We start from the raw sequence: 18,178 nt of genomic DNA, 5'->3' as shown, positions 1-18,178 counted from the left end.
TCCGCTGTTAGTCTGATGGGCTTCCCTTTGAGGGTAACCCGACCTTTCTCTCTGGCTGCCCTTAACATTTTTTCCTTCATTTCAACTTTGGTGAATCTGACAATTATGTGTCTGGAGTTGCTCTTCTCGAGGAGTATCTTTCTGGCGTTCTCCGTATTTCCTGAATCTGAATGTTGGCCTGCCTTGCTAGATTGGGGAAGTTCTCCTGGATAATATCCTGCAGAGTGTTTTCCAACTTGGTTCCATTCTCCCCGTCACTTTCAGGTACACCAGGCAGACGTAGACTTGGTCTTTTCACATAGTCCCATATTTCTTGGAGGCTTTGTTCATTTCTTTTTATTCTTTTTTCTCTAGACTTCCCTTCTCACTTCATTTCATTCATTTCATCTTCCATCACTGACACCCTTTCTTCCAGTTGATCGCATTGGCTCCTGAGGCTTCTGCATTCTTCACGTAGTTCTCGAGCCTTGGCTTTCAGCTCCATCAGCTCCTTTAAGCACTTCTCTGTATTGGTTATTCTAGTTATACATTCTTCTAAATTTTTTTCAAAGTTTTTAACTTCTTTGCCTTTGGTTTGAATTTCCTCCTGTAGCTCGGAGTAGTTTGATCATCTGAAGCTTTCTTCTCTCAACTCGTCAAAGTCATTCTCTGTCCAGCTTTGTTCTGTTGCTGGTGAGGAACTGCGTTCCTTTGGAGGAGAGGCGCTCTGTTTTTTAGAGTTTCCAGTTTTTCTGTTCTGTTTTTTCCCCATCTTTGTGGTTTTATCTACTTTTGGTCTTTGATGATGGTGATGTACAGATGGGTTTTTGGTGTGGATGTCCTTTCTGTTTGTTAGTTTTCCTTCTAACAGAGAGGACCCTCAGCTGCAGGTCTGTTGGAATACCCTGCCGTGTGAGGTGTCAGTCTGCCGCTACTTGGGGGTGCCTCCCAGTTAGGCTGCTCGGGGGTCAGGGGTCAGGGACCCACTTGAGGATGCAGTCTGCCCATTCTCAGATCTCCAGCTGCATGCTGGGAGAACCACTGCTCTCTTCAAAGCTGTCAGATAGGGACATTTAAGTCTGCAGAGGTTACTGCTGTCTTTTTGTTTGTCTATGCCCTGCCCCCGGAGGTGGAGCCTACAGAGGCAGGCAGGCCTCCTTGAGCTGTGGTGGGCTCCACCCAGTTCGAGCTTCCCGGCTGCTTTGTTTACCTAAACAAGCCTGGGCAATGGCGGGCGCCCCTCCCCTAGCCTCGCTGCCACCTTGCAGTTTGATCTCAGACTGCTATGCTAGCAATCAGCGAGACTCCGTGGGCGTAGGACCCTCCAAGCCAGGTGCGGGATATAATCTCCTGGTACACCGTTTCTTAAGCCCATCGGAAAAGCGTAGTATTCGGGTGGGAGTGACTCGATTTTCCAGGTGCCATCTGTCACCCCTTTCTTTGACTAGGAAAGGGAACTCCCTGACCCCTTGTACTTCCCGAGTGAGGCAACGCCTCACCCTGCTTCGGCTGGCGCATGGTGCGCTGCACCCACTGTCCTGCACCCACTGTCTGGCACTCACTAGTGAGATGAACCCGGTACCTCAGATGGAAATGCAGAAATCACCCGTCTTCTGTGTCACTCACGCTGGGAGCTGTAGACCAGAGCTGTTCCTATTCGGCTATCTTGGCTCTCCTCCAGTTGGCAACTATTATGACAGTTAGTTTAGGCAAGAATTAGCAAAGGATGCTAAAACTAGAGGACAAAATTTAAGGGAATAACAGAATATTTACATAGTGTCAAAGTATCTACCCCCAGGATACATATTAATTGCGAAGGATAAAATAGTAACTTCACAGGGGAAAAACCTGGCAGACACCATCTTAATCAAGTTTAATATATTTGATAATGAGACTAATTGATAGCTTGTGCTTCCTGATATAATGCAGTAAGAAGAATTCAGCATCACATCTATAATATTCCTGCCAAACGTACATAAACTAAATTTAATCCCGAGAAAACACCAGACAAACCCAAACTGAGAAACAGTCTACTGAATAAATGGCCTTGCTCTTCAAGAGTGTCAATGTCATGAAAGACAAAGACTTAAGAAGATTCAAATTAGAAGATATTTAAGATATATGGTAACCAAATATAATACATGACCTTGGGTTTACTTTGTCTAGACAGAACATTACTGTATAAAGTCTGAATGAAGTCTATATAAAGACAAATTTGAATAAATCTCACAGATTATATAACAGATAATATGTAATATACTGCATAAATAATCATATGATACTAATGTTAATCTCTTAATATTATAATTGCGCTGTTGTTATGTAAGACAATTTCTTTTTTTTTCTTTTGGTAATACATATTAAAATATTTAGAGGTAAAGAGTCATCACCTTTGCAACTTACTGTTAAAAGGTTCTGGAAAACAAATATATATATAGCAGCAATTATAGCATGTTTAATAATTGAAAAGACTCATCATACTCCACAGGGTACTCACATAAGACATTTAAAAGAGTAAAGAATGTAGTACAGCAGGAAAATCACAGGCCAACATCAGAGCAACCTGAGACTTCCAGTTCTGGTTCCCAGGGTTTTTTCTCAGTCTCGCAGAACACATTTCATCTTCAGATCATGAATCACAAAGACTGTGTGAGACATCTTTTCAGTGGCATCACAGTCGCACCTGAGCAAGAGTTTTTAATATCACACTGATCACACAGCCAAAAGCAAGTTGCATGATCAGGCTCAATAGCAAAAACTACGTGCAAACAATCAATCTGTACGTTTTCTGAAATAAATGCTGATAAACTGCTAAGGTTGTTCCTGATGTTTTTCAGACCCTAGTACAGATCTGTATCAATCACTAGTTAGCATATTTCATTCAGGTTTGGCCAGTGGTTGGCACTATGGCTCTAGGGAACTTGAAGATAAGTACAGGGATACAACAGCACAACTGAAATTAGACCTATACTTATATAGTCCAAGCCCCTGACCCTTGGTCAGCTTTCTAAATTCCAAGCCACATAGCATTATTCTTTTTGCATCTTTCAACATTTACAGAATAAAAGAAGTAGAAAGATACACACCCAAACACTAATCATTTGTATCTTCCATTGAGGAGTAGGCATTGCTTTACATTCATTTGAGTTTACGAAATATTCCACCATAGGCATTCAAAATCATGTACAAACTTGAAAGCTCCTTGCTAAATATGAGCTTTCTGAAAGTTATCAATATAAACAAATTTAATGTAACAGTTGATTGATGATTAACAAAATCTGTTCTTTCTCTAACCAATCAGCTTTCATGAGAAGAACAGCTCGTGGGAGCTTTTTCATTCCCCTAATAAATCGCAGCACTGACGTCAGCTTATCACAGGTTCGTTAAAATCAAATTAACGTTACCAGTTATACCAGTATTACACCAAAATCCAGTTACATTATGAGTTATCCTAAGATCCTAACAAAATTAATCAGAATATCAAGATAATTTTCTTACCCTTCTAAAAAAAATGATATTTGCACAGGTGTTGTCATGGACTGAACTCTCTAGATATAAAAACAGATAGAGATAGATATAGATGATAGAGATGTGGATGGGGAGACAAAATATATTGTATATATATGAAAGAAAGATAAAAGATAAATTTGTATGTACATATATATTTATATATACATAAATATAGAGATATAGATAAATTTATATATGTATATTTATATATACATAGTGTGTATACAACTGTATATACACTATATATGGTGTATGTTTATATATACAACTATATATACAACTGTATACACAACATATATATAGTGTGTATACACTGTATATAGTTAGATAATGTGTATACAGTTGTCCCTTCCATAGGTACCAAATTTGTGGATGCTCCAGTCCTTGAAATAAAATGATGTAGTATTTCATATAACCTATGCACATGCTCTGTATGTTTTAAATCATCTCTAGATTATTCACAATACCTAATACAATGTAAAGTCTATGTAAATAATTGTTGTATTGTTATACATTATTCCTGTATTCCATTATTCTGGTATAATGTATTCCTGTTATACATTATTCCTCCCTTTTTAGAGAATAATGATGAGGAAAAGAAGTCTTTACATGTTCAGTACAGTTGCATTATTTTCAAATATTTTCTATCCGTGGTTGATTAAATCCATGTATGTGGAACTCATAAATACTGAGGCCTGACTTTCTCTCTCTCTCTCCCTCTGTGTGTGTGCGTGTGTATGCGTGTGTGTGTGTGTGTGCGTTCTATTGGTTTAGCTTCTTTGAAGAAACTTGACCAATAATATGTGGTTTTTGTTGGTACATGGGGTCTTGCAAGTTAGAAAGCCACCCATATAAATTACGTTTTTCATTTACAAATTGCAATTTACTAGAGATATCATAAGTCTCCCACAAATTTATTCCCTGGCTTCTACTGCCAAAATTTTGGCTATTTTCCTTGAGCTACCTAATAGTCCCTCTGAGGTCAGCCTGCATACTGTTCCCCATTTATGCCCCCCTAGAAAACTGGCTGCCTATCTGTTGAGTTTGTTTTACCTGTTTTCCTAAAGCTGTGTTGTCCGTCCAGGCCAATTGCCATTCTTTTCCTTTTTTTCCAAAATAGCATCATTTCAGCATTCAATATAGCAAATAAATCTTTTTTCTCAATACAGCTCTCTTCATTAAAGGTAAATGTGATTTGTTCTAGGACATGGATCTGTACCAATTTCTTCTAATTCCCTTTTAGAATATATTTTTACTGATGTTTATTTTTCCACCAAATGTTTCATTGTCACTGAGGACTTAGTATTAGAATATAATTTAATTACATAAATTTCCATTTCCATTTTCCCAATAAATCTCAACACTGATATCAATGTCCCAGGACAGTGTGACATAGTTAATAGTCACCCTCAAATGTACTCCACTTTGAACATCCCATAGAGTTTATCATAGGTGCCCTTGGTGAGTATCAGGGCTATCAGCAGTATGTAGATGACTTCACCCTGTCATCCCTAAACAGTGGTTCCAGTTTTTCATCTTTTCTTTACTTTAGCCATTGGTCTCCACTTATAGCAACATGCCTATAAACACAAGGAAACATGAGAGAATGTTTTATGTCCACTCATTCCAGGCGCTTTTCAACAGATCATCACTTAGGTTAATAGTTACACAGTGGCTCTCTTATAGAACAAGGTCTTTGTGTGTATACAGGAGCAACAATCCCCACATGTTACCTTCTAATAGGAGTCCTCTGTAGTGCACATAACATATCAAATGAAAACAAAAGACAAAGCAAAATAGAATTATTCCAAGTGCTCATCCACAAGGCCTTAAGGTCATCAAGGTACATCACATAGCCAACTCTATATTGAATGCTAGGATCCATCCTTGACCTTCAGCTCCAAATAAAGGAGTATATTTTTACAGGCAAATAGATTCCTTCCTCTAGGATTCAGGGCTGGTTTCAAGAGTTTGAGACCTGTGCAGTTGTACAGCGCCTCATGCTTACAAGAGACACACTTGGTTTAATGCTTGACTGACTACAAATGCTTTATCATTTCTGAACAAAACGCCTTGCATTTTTGTTTGCACTGGGCTCTACAAATTTTGTAGCCAGTCCCATGTTCATGTGTAAATACAGCCTACAGATAGTATCATTCCCTTGCTCTCAGCATCTCACAACGAAGCGAGGTAATGTTAGCTTTCCCTTTTAGCATTATCTATTATTTACTCTCTTTGCATCAGCAGTTATTTCACCTTCTTTCCATTTGTCATTAACTTTAATTCAGACCCTTTGCCATGGAAAATAAACACCAGATTCAGCAAGAGGAATGACCTGCAACACAGGTAGCAAGTGCTTCATCCTTTCTCTGGAATAGGATTGGAAAAGTACATTTTTTTATTCACTGTGTAGGAAAAAGGCAGACACCATTAATTTCAACTTAGACAGGTGAGAAATAAACACCCCTCCCACCATTTCTCTATAGATTTGACAGTTATATTTAGATATATTATCATAGTGTCATGCTTGGCAATTGATCCTTTCTCTGGAATTCATAGATGAAATACAGATCCCAGCACTATATAATCAGGCAGAGAAAAAGAAAAAAAAGTAAAAAGGAAGTTTACATAAGGTTTTTTTTCCATTATACTTTAAGTTTTAGGGTACATGTGTACAACATGCAGGTTTGTTAGATATGTATACATGTGCCATGTTGGTGTGTAAATGACAAGTTAATGGGTACATAAGGTCTTATATATGTTTTTCCTGTATTTCTTCCAAAAAAAAACTGGATACATGTGCAGAATGTACAGGTTTGTTACATAAGTATACATGTGCATTGGTGGTGGTATGCTACACCTATTGACTCATCCTCTAAGTTCCCTCACCTCACCCTCTATCCCCAACAGGTCCTGGTGTGTGTTGTTTCCCCCCCCCCCCTGTGTCCACGTATTCTCATTGTTCAACTCCAGCTTATGAGTGAGAACATGCAGTGTTTGGCTTTCTGTTCCTGTGTTAGTTTGTGGAGAATGATGGCTTCCTGCTTCATCCATGCCCCTGCAAAGGACATGATCTCATTCCTTTTTATGGCTCTATAGTATTCCATGGTGTGTTTGTACCACATTTTATTTATCCAGTCTATCACTGATGAGTATTTGGGTTGGTTCCATGTCTTTGCTATTGTAAATAGTGCTGCAATAAACATACATGTGCATGTGTCTTTATAGTAGAATGATTTATAATCCTTTGGGTATATACCCAGTAATGGGATTGCTGGGTCAAATGGTATTTCTGGTGCTAGATCCTTGAGAAATCGCCATACTATCTCCCACAATGGTTGAACTAATTTACATTCCCACCAACAGTGTGAAAGCATTCCTATTTTTCCACAGCCTCACCAGCATCTATCATTTCCTGACTTTTTAATAATTGCCATTCTGACTGGCATGACATGGTATCTCATTGTGGTTTTGATTTACATTTCTCTGATGATCAGGGATGTTGAGCTTTTTTTCATATGTTCGTTGGCCACATAAATGTCTTCTTTTGAGATGTGTCTGTTCATATCCTTTGCCCACTTTTTGATGGAGTTGTGTATTTTCTTCTTGTATATTTGTTTAAGTTCCTTGTAAATTATGGATATTACACCTTTGTCAGATGGGTAGATTGCAAAAATTTTCTCCCATTCTATAGGTTGCCTGTTCACTCTGATGATAGTTTATTTTGCGGTGAAGAAGCTCTTTAGTTTAATTAGATCTCATTTGCCAATTTCGGCTTTTGTTGAAACTGCTTTTGGCATTTTGTCATGAAGTCTTTGTCCATGCCTATGTCCTGAATGGTATTGCCTAGGTTTTCTTCTAGGTTTTTTGTGGTTCGGGGTCTTACATTTTAAGTCTTCAATCCATCTTGAGTTAATTTTTGTATATGGTGTAAGGAAGGGGTCCAGTTTCAGTTTTCTGCTTATGGCTAGCCAGTTTTCCCAGAACCGTTTACTGAATAGGAGATCCTTTCCCCATTGCTTGTTTTTGTCAGGTTTGTCGAAGATCAAATGGTTATAGATGTGTGGTGATATTTCTAAGGTCTCTGTTCTGCTCCATTGGTCTACATTGTCTGTTTTGGTATTAGTACCATGGTGTTTTGGTTACTGTAGCTTTGTAGTATAGTTTGAAGTCAGGTAGCATGATGCCTCCAGCTTTGTTCTTTTTGCTTAGGATTGTCTTGGCTATATGGGGTCTTCTTTGATTCCACATGAACTTTAAAACAGTTTTTTCTAATTCTGTGAAGAATGTCAATGGTAGTTTGATGGGAATAGCATTGAATCTATAAATTACTTCGGGCAGTATGGTCATTTTCACGATATTGATTCTTCCTATCCATGAGCATGGAATGTTTTTCCATTTGTTTGTGTCCTCTCTTATTTCCTTGAATAGTGGTTTGTCATTCTCTTTGAAGAGGTCTTTCACATCCCTTGTTAGCTGTATTCCTAGATATTTTATTATCTTTGCAGTGATTGTGAATGGGAGTTCATTCATGATTTGGCTCTCTGCTTGCCTATTGTTGGTGTAAAGGAATGCTTGTCATTTTTGCACATTGATTTTTGTATCCTGAGACTTTGCTAAAATTGCTTATCAGTTCAAGAAGTTTTGGGGCTGAGATGATGGGGTTTTCTAAATATAAAATCATGTCATCTGCAAACAGAGACAACTTGACTTCCCCTCTTCCTATCTGAATACTTTTTATTTATTTCTCTTGCCTGATTGCCGGGGCCAGAACTTCCAATACTATGTTGAATAGGAGTAGTGAGAGAGAGCATCTTTGTCTTGTACTGGTTTTCAAAGGGAATGCTTCCAGGTTTTGCCCATTTAATATGATATTGGCTGTTGGTTTCTCATAAATAGCTCTTATTATTTTGAGATATGTTCCATTAATACCTAGTTTATTGAGACTTTTTAACATGAAGGGATGTTGAATTTTATCAAGTAAAGTCTTATATTAACCCCCACTCCCTCTTTTCGGTCATCTCAACAATTTATCTAATGATGATCGTCTTTTACTTTCATGTGTATTCAGTATTAAGATGCATTTATTTAATCTTGCAAGCCATTCATTCATTCTCTTATCATGCCCCAATTTAGCTAATAGATCTTTTAATTGTCTATTTTCATTTTTACTTAATCTACTACTTTGTAGATAAAGTAGACAACAGTCTATTGCATATGATGCTTGTTAGCTTTCTATTGTATTTCACCTGCAGTAAAATGCCTACAATGACTGTAAAAGATTCCAAAAAAAAAAAAAAACTCACAAAGAAAAACCTCATAAATACCTGACAAGCTCTAACATTCCAGTATAAACTGCAAGATAAACTGACTATAAAACACAGGCCTAAATACCTGACCATCCTGGTATAAACTTGTCACATATAAACTATTTAAAATTGATAAACATTATGGCTTTTATTTAGAATAATTGATCTGCTTCCTTTGTCAGAAAAATATTCGTGGCTTTCAGAAACCTTGGTAATCATAATAATTCAAAGTTAGGGTCCCATTGATATCACACATGTCTGGCTATTTCCAACTTAAGAAATTTAAGAAATAATGCTGTACTATTGCTAAGCTAAATATCATTTATCAAAGTTTATTGTATAATTTTAACACGTGAATATTGTAATGACATAAATTATAAGGTAATAGCCTTGCTTTTAACCACTTTTTTTCTCTGTATCAGTACATTATTGACTGATAAAATAACACTTCCTGAAAAGGAAGCTGAATTACAGAAAACATACAAAATATCACAATTTCTAAAATGTTAAAATCATTACAGACTGCAAAATAACACTTTTACTTAAAGATAGTTTGAAATACCAATGAAAATTAACATTGCTTTACCACCAAAGAAAATTGTCAACTCACATTCATTTATGCAACATATCTGTCTGTAATACAATTCTGATTTAGGGATTGGGACACCAGAATTAGGAATTTATAGTCCCTGACCTGTAGAATGTAACAGGTTTTTTGATAAATCAAAAATGTAAAATAAATAAGTATTCACAATGCACAGAAAAAAAATAGAAAATAAGAAAAAATATTTTTGCCCCCAAAAATCAACACAATCTATCAGAACAGAGATTGGGAAACTCTGCTTAAAGAAATAGACTGAACTTCAGGCCAGTAAAATTCAGACTATTATCTGTTTTAAATACACTAAAATGAGGAAGAATATGCCAATTAGACAGGGGGTACTTCAGTCACTTAAATATACAGAGAAAAAGAGAGTCATATACAGGGAAAAAGGGGGAAAGGTCAGTAGTTTTACTCCAATTAACAAAGGAACTACTCAGAAGAAGAGTTTTATCAGGTTTACAGGATTATCAGCTCTGCCTGAAGGCACATCCCTATTGCTGAGGTAGTTGTGTCCAGTCATTGGAGGTTAATGTCATAAAATATTGAAATTACACAATGGATATAAATCTACTTGTTCTGATTCCATGCTCATCAAGCATCTCCCTGATAATTTGGTTTTCATTATAGCTTAAATACAGAGAACAAAGGTACTTAACAGACAAATGTGAATGTCAAGTCAGTTTCACAGATATTTCTCATTTTAAGTTGACAGAATGGCCACTGTGAGATCTCTTAGTGTGAGTTAGCATCTTTACATCCAATCATTCTTATTAACAGAGACGTGGTTGAGGCTGGATTCTGAGCACATATAGCTCAGGGTCTGACTCTGCACTGTGGCGAGGTAACCAGGCAAATAAATGAATACCACCCTGTGGCAATGTGTATAGGTGACCTGCTGACCTACCACATGAAAACACCTATTCATCCTCATTACATGTGTTCTTAAATCTTCTAAACTGAAGAAGGCCATATCATAGATGTGCAGACAGCATACCTAACTCTACCTGGAGCACATCATAAGGGATGAAAGAGTAGGAGCTAACCCTTCAGCTGAGGCTTGACTTGGCCTAGTAGCTAAGGGAGGGAAGAGTACTCTAGAAAGAAGAAATTTCCCTTGCAAACAGCTGACAAATGTGAGAAAACTTGGGAAGAACAGACTTTGGAAAGTCTGCAACACCATGTATGCTTTGGGGAGAGATAAGAGATGACATTGGAAATGTGGAACACGACAAAATGATGAGGAATTTGTATGTTTTCAAATCAATTATGAAGTATATCAAGTGTCTGCCATGCTCTAGGTTCCATTATAGACCTTTGAGACACATCATTGAATGGGAAGTTGGAATTTGTAGTATAGCTAATGAAGATTAAAAACATTTAGCCAGAGAACTGATATGTTTCTTACAAAGACATTCAATACAAATGGTAGCGTACAGAAGAGAGTTTACGTAGCAAGCCTGAGAATGCTATCCTCAGAAAGAGCCACTTATAAGATTAGCTTTTGGCTTGTGTCTGGGAAGTTGGATTTCAAGATCCTCAACATTCCCTAACTTATTAAAGTGGCTCTGCCTAAATTGTTTATACAAACAGTGTGGTTGTTCAGGGAACACCTGCTTTCCTTCTGAGAACTCGGAATTTTGGTAAGTAAAAGACAGAGGGTGTCTGCATGACCAATCAACTGCAGAAACATTGGGCACTGGGTCTCTAATGAGCTTGCCTGGTAAACAACGTTTCATATATGTTGTCTGAAATTAATGCTGAAAACATTAATCATGTCCTGTGTGTCTCCACAGAGCGAGGACTCTTGGAAGCTTGTACCTGGCTTCCTCTCAGACTTCACTTCATGTACCTTTTCCCTTTGCAGATTTTGCTTTGCATCTTTTAGCTATAATAAATTTCATTCGTGAGTGCAACAATATGCTGAGTCCTGCAAGTCATTCTAGCAAATCAAAGAACATGGATGGTGGTCTTGGGGATCCCCAACACAAACAGATGGGAGGAGATCAGGAATGGATATGTGCAGTAATAGAGGGAGTAGCTGATAGTCAGTTGATGATCAGGCAGAAATTTAACAGTAAGATTCTGAATTTTCATGGGTTACTGAATGAATAGTATTATTATTAAGCAATATTTTTTAAAAGTTTTGAGAAGAAACAAATTTAGGGAGAAAAATATTTTTCATTTTAGACCTAGTATATTTAATTTAGCTATTAGATATCCATAGAGGGCAACTTAATAGGTAGTAAGAACCATAGGCTTGGACCTTGGGATAGAGATATTGTAGGAGTCACTGGCATTATAGAAGGGTATCTATTAGATCTCTCAAGAAAGCTTTAGAAAGTAAGGAAAAAGAACCAAGGATTAAACGACAGAATATCAACATTTAAGAGGTAGATGGAAGAAAAGAATTCTACAAAAGAAATAGAAAGGTAACAAATTTTTAGTAGTATCAAATGCCACAGAAAAGTGAAGTATGAAGATATCTGAGCATTGTCCATTGGATTCACCATACTAAAGGTCCCTAAAGACTTAGGAGTGGGTAGCCTTACTAGAATGTGTGTGCTGGACCATAGCAGAGGGAGAAACCAGATTAAAGAGTGAGTAGGGAAAAAAGAAATAGGGACAAACAAAAATAATTAAGATAATTCCCTGAAGCATGAAGAAAGCCTTTTTGGCTTTTTTGGGTTTTTGTCATTGCTTACTTACATATGTGAGAGAGCCTTGGACATATTTCAAGTTTAAGGAAATAAAGCTAAAATTAATAGGGAAAGGCTGAAGATACAGGAGAGTCAGGAAGGCCACCAACACATGGCTTATTCTTATAAATTATCCTAGCTCTTCAGTGATCAATAGGATACAGTTGAATGATATACATTGGCAGAGGGAGGGTCCTGTGTGTGGCACCTGTTGATGCCCTAGACATCCTGGCAAGATAAGTGATTATACATATAACAAAAATCAAGTTATACAGATATGAGCTTTGTCCTGTAAGTCAGCCCATTCCAAGCTCATGCAGGAGCAAGTCTATCAATGAAATACATTTATTTCCTCATTAATCTTCTTCCTCTTTGTCCTAAAATTTCCATTGTGCCCATCCACATCAGGTCATCAATACCTTCCCCATTAACAGATTAGCAGAAAGAAAAGGCCTTCAACAAGTGCATTCAGAAATCTCCACAGACATAGAAATAGACTCCTATGAAATGAGTCTTTCTCTTTTAGACCTCTTACTTGATATTCCGCCCTAAGCTTTTTAGGTGTTGAGCTTCATAATCTGAGAACGATTTTTATTTGCCTTACAGGAAAGAGTATTTTTAACTATATTTCTGAAAGTTTAAAGATATTAATTAATCCAAATCATAAATCCACGAATACTATCATCATATATAAAAGATTTACCAGAAGATAATATATTTCATCTTTTTTCCCCAAAATTAAAGTTAAATAAATATATAATTAAATATGTTATTTCTCCTTTATAAGACTATATAGATAAATTTTCAAATCAAAAATGTAAACTGTCAGATATTTGGCAGAAAATAAAGTTACAGTATCTATAAAAATTGATCACCTTCATTTCTGTCAGAACGTGAAATAAAGAGAAGGTACAGGTCAAGAGGCCAAATTCAAATTGTAATATCCTCAAAAAAGGTAAAACACACACACACGCACACACACACACACACACAAACACACACACACACACACACACACAACCCTACCTAGCTGCCATCACTGGTATGAGCACTTAGAAGGTACCCTACTCTGGCTGACAGGGATAAAAAGAAAAAGAAAAAGAAAATTTAAAGAGGTACCCTAGGCCCTATGGCAAACTGCTAGTCATTTATAGGGAACAAAAATAAGATGTTAGCAACAGGTAATAGGGAAGATGGAGGATAGGAGGAAAAACTAGCTGGCAGCTCCCACTCAGACAGACAGAGAAGCATGTGGAAACTCACATCATGAGCTTTTGCTCCAAGAATTACCACAGGAAGATACCAGGAAAGCTAAGAGAATCCACAGAGCCTTTAAAGGAACTGGATCAATGCTGCAGACTCCCTGAGACCAAATAACTGAGACTCTGCTTGCTTTCTCAGCAGGGAGGCTGATGGTCCAGGGCAAGTTCTCATCCCTGTTCACCAACTGCCTGGAAATAGACTCAGTGCTATTGGGGGGCACAGTGGGAGTGAGACCAGCCTTTAGGACAGTGGGCTGCATGGGAGCAGTGTGAGGCCTGTGACTGCCAGCTTTCCCCCACTTCCTTGATGACCTGTATGATGAAGCAGAGGCAGCCATAATCCCCCTGGGAACACAACCCCATTGGCCTTGGAACCACACCCCCATCCCCCACAGCAGTCATAGCAAGCCCTGCCCAAGGAGAGTCTGAGGCACACATGCTTATCCCTGCCCCTACCTAGTGGTCTCTCTCTACCCACCCTGGTAGCTGAAGACAAAGGTCATAATGTCTTGGGAGCTCTAAGGCCCTGCCCACCACCTGAGAAGCCTGAATACTTAACCAGGCAACCCTAGGGCAAGTTTGCATCCTCCCTATAGTACCACAGCTGATGCACTCTAGAAAGCACCACCTCCTGGCTAGAGGCCAACCAACACAAAACTGGCACACTAAATAAAAATACAACCAAGAACCCTCACAGAGTCCACTTCCCACCCCTGCTACCTCCACCAGAGCCGGTGCTGGTATCCACGGCTGAAAGACCTGAAGATGGATCACATCACAGGACTCTTTGCAGACACTCCCCAGTGCCAGCCCAGAGCCTGGTAGCTCTGCTAGGTGGTTAGACCCAGAAGAACAAAAACAATCACTGCAGTTTTGCTCTCAGGAAGGCCCATCCCTAGGGGAAGGGGGAGAATACCACATCAAGGGAGCACCTTGTGGGACACAAGAATCTGAACAACTGCCCTTGAGTCCCAGATCTTCTCTCTGACACAGTCTACCCAAATGAGAAGGGGCCAGGAAAACAATTCTGGTAATATGACAAAACAAGGTTCTTTAACAACCCCGAAAGATCACACCAGCTCACCAGTAACGGATCCAAACCAAGACAAAATGTCTGACGCTAGAAAAATAATTCAGAAGGTTAATTATTAAGCTAATCAAGGAGGCACCAAAGAAAGGTGAAGTCCGACTTAAAGAAATCAAAAACATGATTCAGGATATGAAAGGAAAAATTGTCAGTGAAATAGCATAAGTAAAAAACAATCACGATTTCTGGAAATCAAGGACACACTTAAAGAAATGCAAAATGCACTGGAAACTCTCAACAATAGAATCGAATAAGCAGAAGAAAGAACTTCAGAGCTTGAAGCTAAGGCTTTCAAATGTACCCAATCCATCAAAGATAAAGTAAAAAGAATTTTTAAAAAATGAACAAAGCCTCCAAAAAGTTTAGGACTATGTTAAGTGACCAGATCTAATAATTAGTGTTCCTGGGGAAGAAGAGAAATCTAAAAGTCTGGAAAACATATTTGAGAGAGTAATCGAGGAAAACTTCCCCAGCCTTGCTAGAGATCTAGACATCCAAACACATGAAGCTCAAAGAACACCTGGGAGACTCATCACAAAAAGATCATCACCTAGGCACTTAGTCATCAGGTTATCTAAAGTCAAGATGAAGGAAAGAATCTTAAGAACTGTGAGACAAAACCATCAGGTAACCTATGAAGGAAAACCTATCAGAGCAACAGCAGATTTCTCAGCAGAAACCCTACAAGCTAGAAGGGATTGGGATCCTATTTTTAGCCGCCTTAAACAAAACTATTATCAGCGAAGAATTTTGTATCCAGTGAAACTAGGCTTCATAAACGAAGGAAAGACACTGTCTATTCCAGACAAACAAATGTTGAGAGAATTCGCCACTACCAAGCTAGCACTACAAGAACTGCTAAAAGGAGCTCTAAATCTTGAAATAAATCCTCAAAATACACCAAAATAGAAACTCCTTAAAGCATAAATCTCACAGGACCTATAAAACAAAAACACAATAAATAAATTTTAAAAAAAGGTATTCAAGCAACAAATAGCACAATGAATAGAATAGTACCTCACATCCCAATACTAACATTGAATGTAAATGACCTAAATGCTCCACTTAAAAGATACAGAATGGTAGAATGGATAAGAATCTACCAACCAGGTTCCTGCTGTCTTCAGGAGACTTATCTAACCCACAAGGACTCACATAAACTTAAGAAAAAGAGTTGGAAAACGATATTCCATGCAAATAGACACCAAAAGTGAGCAGGAGTAGCTATTCTTACATCATATTAAAAAAAACCTTCAAGGCATCAGCAGTTAAAAAAGGCAAAGAAGGAAATGATATAATGATAAAAGGACTAGGCCAACAAGAAAATATTAATATCACAATCCTAAATATATATGCACCTAACACCAGAGCTCCCAAACTTATAAAACAATTACTACTGGACCTAAGAAATGAGATAGATGGCAACACAATAATAGTGGGGGACTTTAATACCCCACTGACAGTACTAGACAGGTCATCAAGACAGAAAGTCAACAAAGAAACAGTGGACTTAAGCTATACCCTACAACAAATGAACTTAACAGATATTTACAGAACATTCTACCCAACAACTGCAGAACATACATTCTATTCATCAGCATATGGAATATTCTCGAAGATAGACCACATGATAGGCCACAAAACAAGTCTCAGTAAATTTAAGAAAATCAAAATTATATCAAGTACTCTCTCAGATCACAGTGCCATAAAATTGCAAATCAACTCCAAAAGGATCCCTCAAAACCATGCAAATACATGAAAATTAAATAATCTGCTCTTGAATGATTGTTGGGTCAATAATGAAGTCAAGATGGAAATTAAAAATTATTTAAACTGAACAATAATAGTGACACAACCTATAAAAACCTCTGGGATACAGTGAAAATGGTGCTAAGATGAAAGTTCATAGCGTTAAATCACTACATCAAAAATTCTGAAAGCGCACAAATAAACAATCTAAGGTCACACCTCATGGAACTGGAGGAACTAGAACAATCCAAACCCAAACTCAGCAGAAGAAAAGAAATAACAAAGATCAGAGCAGAACTAAATGAAATTGAAACAAAAAAAATACAAAAGATGAACAAAATGCTGGTTCTTTGAAAAGATAAATAAAACTGATAGACCATTAGCAAGATAAACCAAGAAAAGATGAGAGAAGATCCAAATAAGCTCAATTAGAAACAAAATGGGAGATATTATTACTCATACCACAGAAATACAGGAGATTATTCAAGGCCAATATGAACACCTTTATGCACATAAATTAGAAAACCTAGGGAAGGTCAATAAATTCCTGGAAATATACAAACCTCCTAGATTAAGCCGTGAAGATAGAGAAACTCTGAATAGACCAATAACAAGCAGCGAGATTGAAACAGTAATTTAAAAATTGTCACCAAAAAAAGTCCAGGACCAGACAGATTTACAGCTGAATTCTATCAGACATTCAAAGAAGAATTGCTACCAACACTATTGACACTATTCCACAGGATAGAGAAAGAGGGAATCCTCCTTAAATCATTCTATGAAGCCAGTATCACTTTAATACCAAAACCAGTGAAGGACATAACCAAAAAAGAAAACTATAGATCAATATCCCTAATAAACCTAAATATAAAAATTCTAAACAAAACAGTAGCTAACCAAATCCAACAGTATATCAAAAAGATAATCCACCATGATCAAGTGGATTTCATACCAGGGATGCAGGGATGGTTTAACATACACAAGTCAATAAATGTGATACATCACATAAACAGAATTAAAAACAAAAATCATATGATCACCTCAATAGATGCAGAAAAAGCATTTGACAAAATCTAGCATCCCTTTATGATGAAAACCCTCAGGAAAAACAGCATGGTATGTTCTAGGGACATACCTTAAGGTAATAAAAGCCATCTGTGACAAACCCACAGCCAACATTATACTGACAGGGAAAAGTTGAAAACATTTCCTGAGAACTGGAACAAAACAAGGATGCCCACTCTCACCACTTCTATTCAACATAGTACTGGAAGTCCTACCCAGACTAATCAGACAAGAGAAAGAAATTAAGGGCATACAAATCAGTAAGGAAGAAGTCAAACTGTTACTGTTTGTTGATGATATGATTGTATATCTAGAAAACCCTAAAGGCTCCTCCAAAAAGCTCCTAGAACTGATAAAAGAATTCAGCAAAGTTTCAGGATACAAAATTAATGTACACAAATCAGTAGTTCTGCTATATACTAACAGTGACCAAGCTGATGATCAAATAAAAACTCAACTGCTTTGACAATAGCTGCAAAAAATAAAACAAAATACTTAGGAATATACCTAACTAAGGAGGTGAAAGAGCTCTACAAAGAAAACTATGAAACACTGCTGGAAGAATCACAGACGACATAAACAAATGGAAACACACCTCATATTCATAGACGGGTAGAATCAATATTGTGAAAATGAACATACTGCCAAAAGTAATCTACAAATTCAATGCAATTCCCATTAAAATACTGCCATCATTCTTCACAGAACCAGAAAAAAAAATCCTAAAATTCATATGGAACCAAAAAAAGAATCCACATAGCCAAAGCAAGACTAAGCAAGAAGAACAAATCTGGAGGCATCACATTACCCAACTTCAAACTATACTATAAGGCCATAGTCACCAAAACAGCATGGTACTGGTATAAAAACAGGCACATAGACCAATGGAACAGCATAGAGGACCCTGAAATAAAGCC

This window comes from Gorilla gorilla, chromosome 1, assembly GCF_029281585.2.
Source record: "Gorilla gorilla gorilla isolate KB3781 chromosome 1, NHGRI_mGorGor1-v2.1_pri, whole genome shotgun sequence".
NCBI classification, from domain to species: domain Eukaryota; kingdom Metazoa; phylum Chordata; class Mammalia; order Primates; family Hominidae; genus Gorilla; species Gorilla gorilla.
This window is presented reverse-complemented; position numbering follows the sequence as displayed.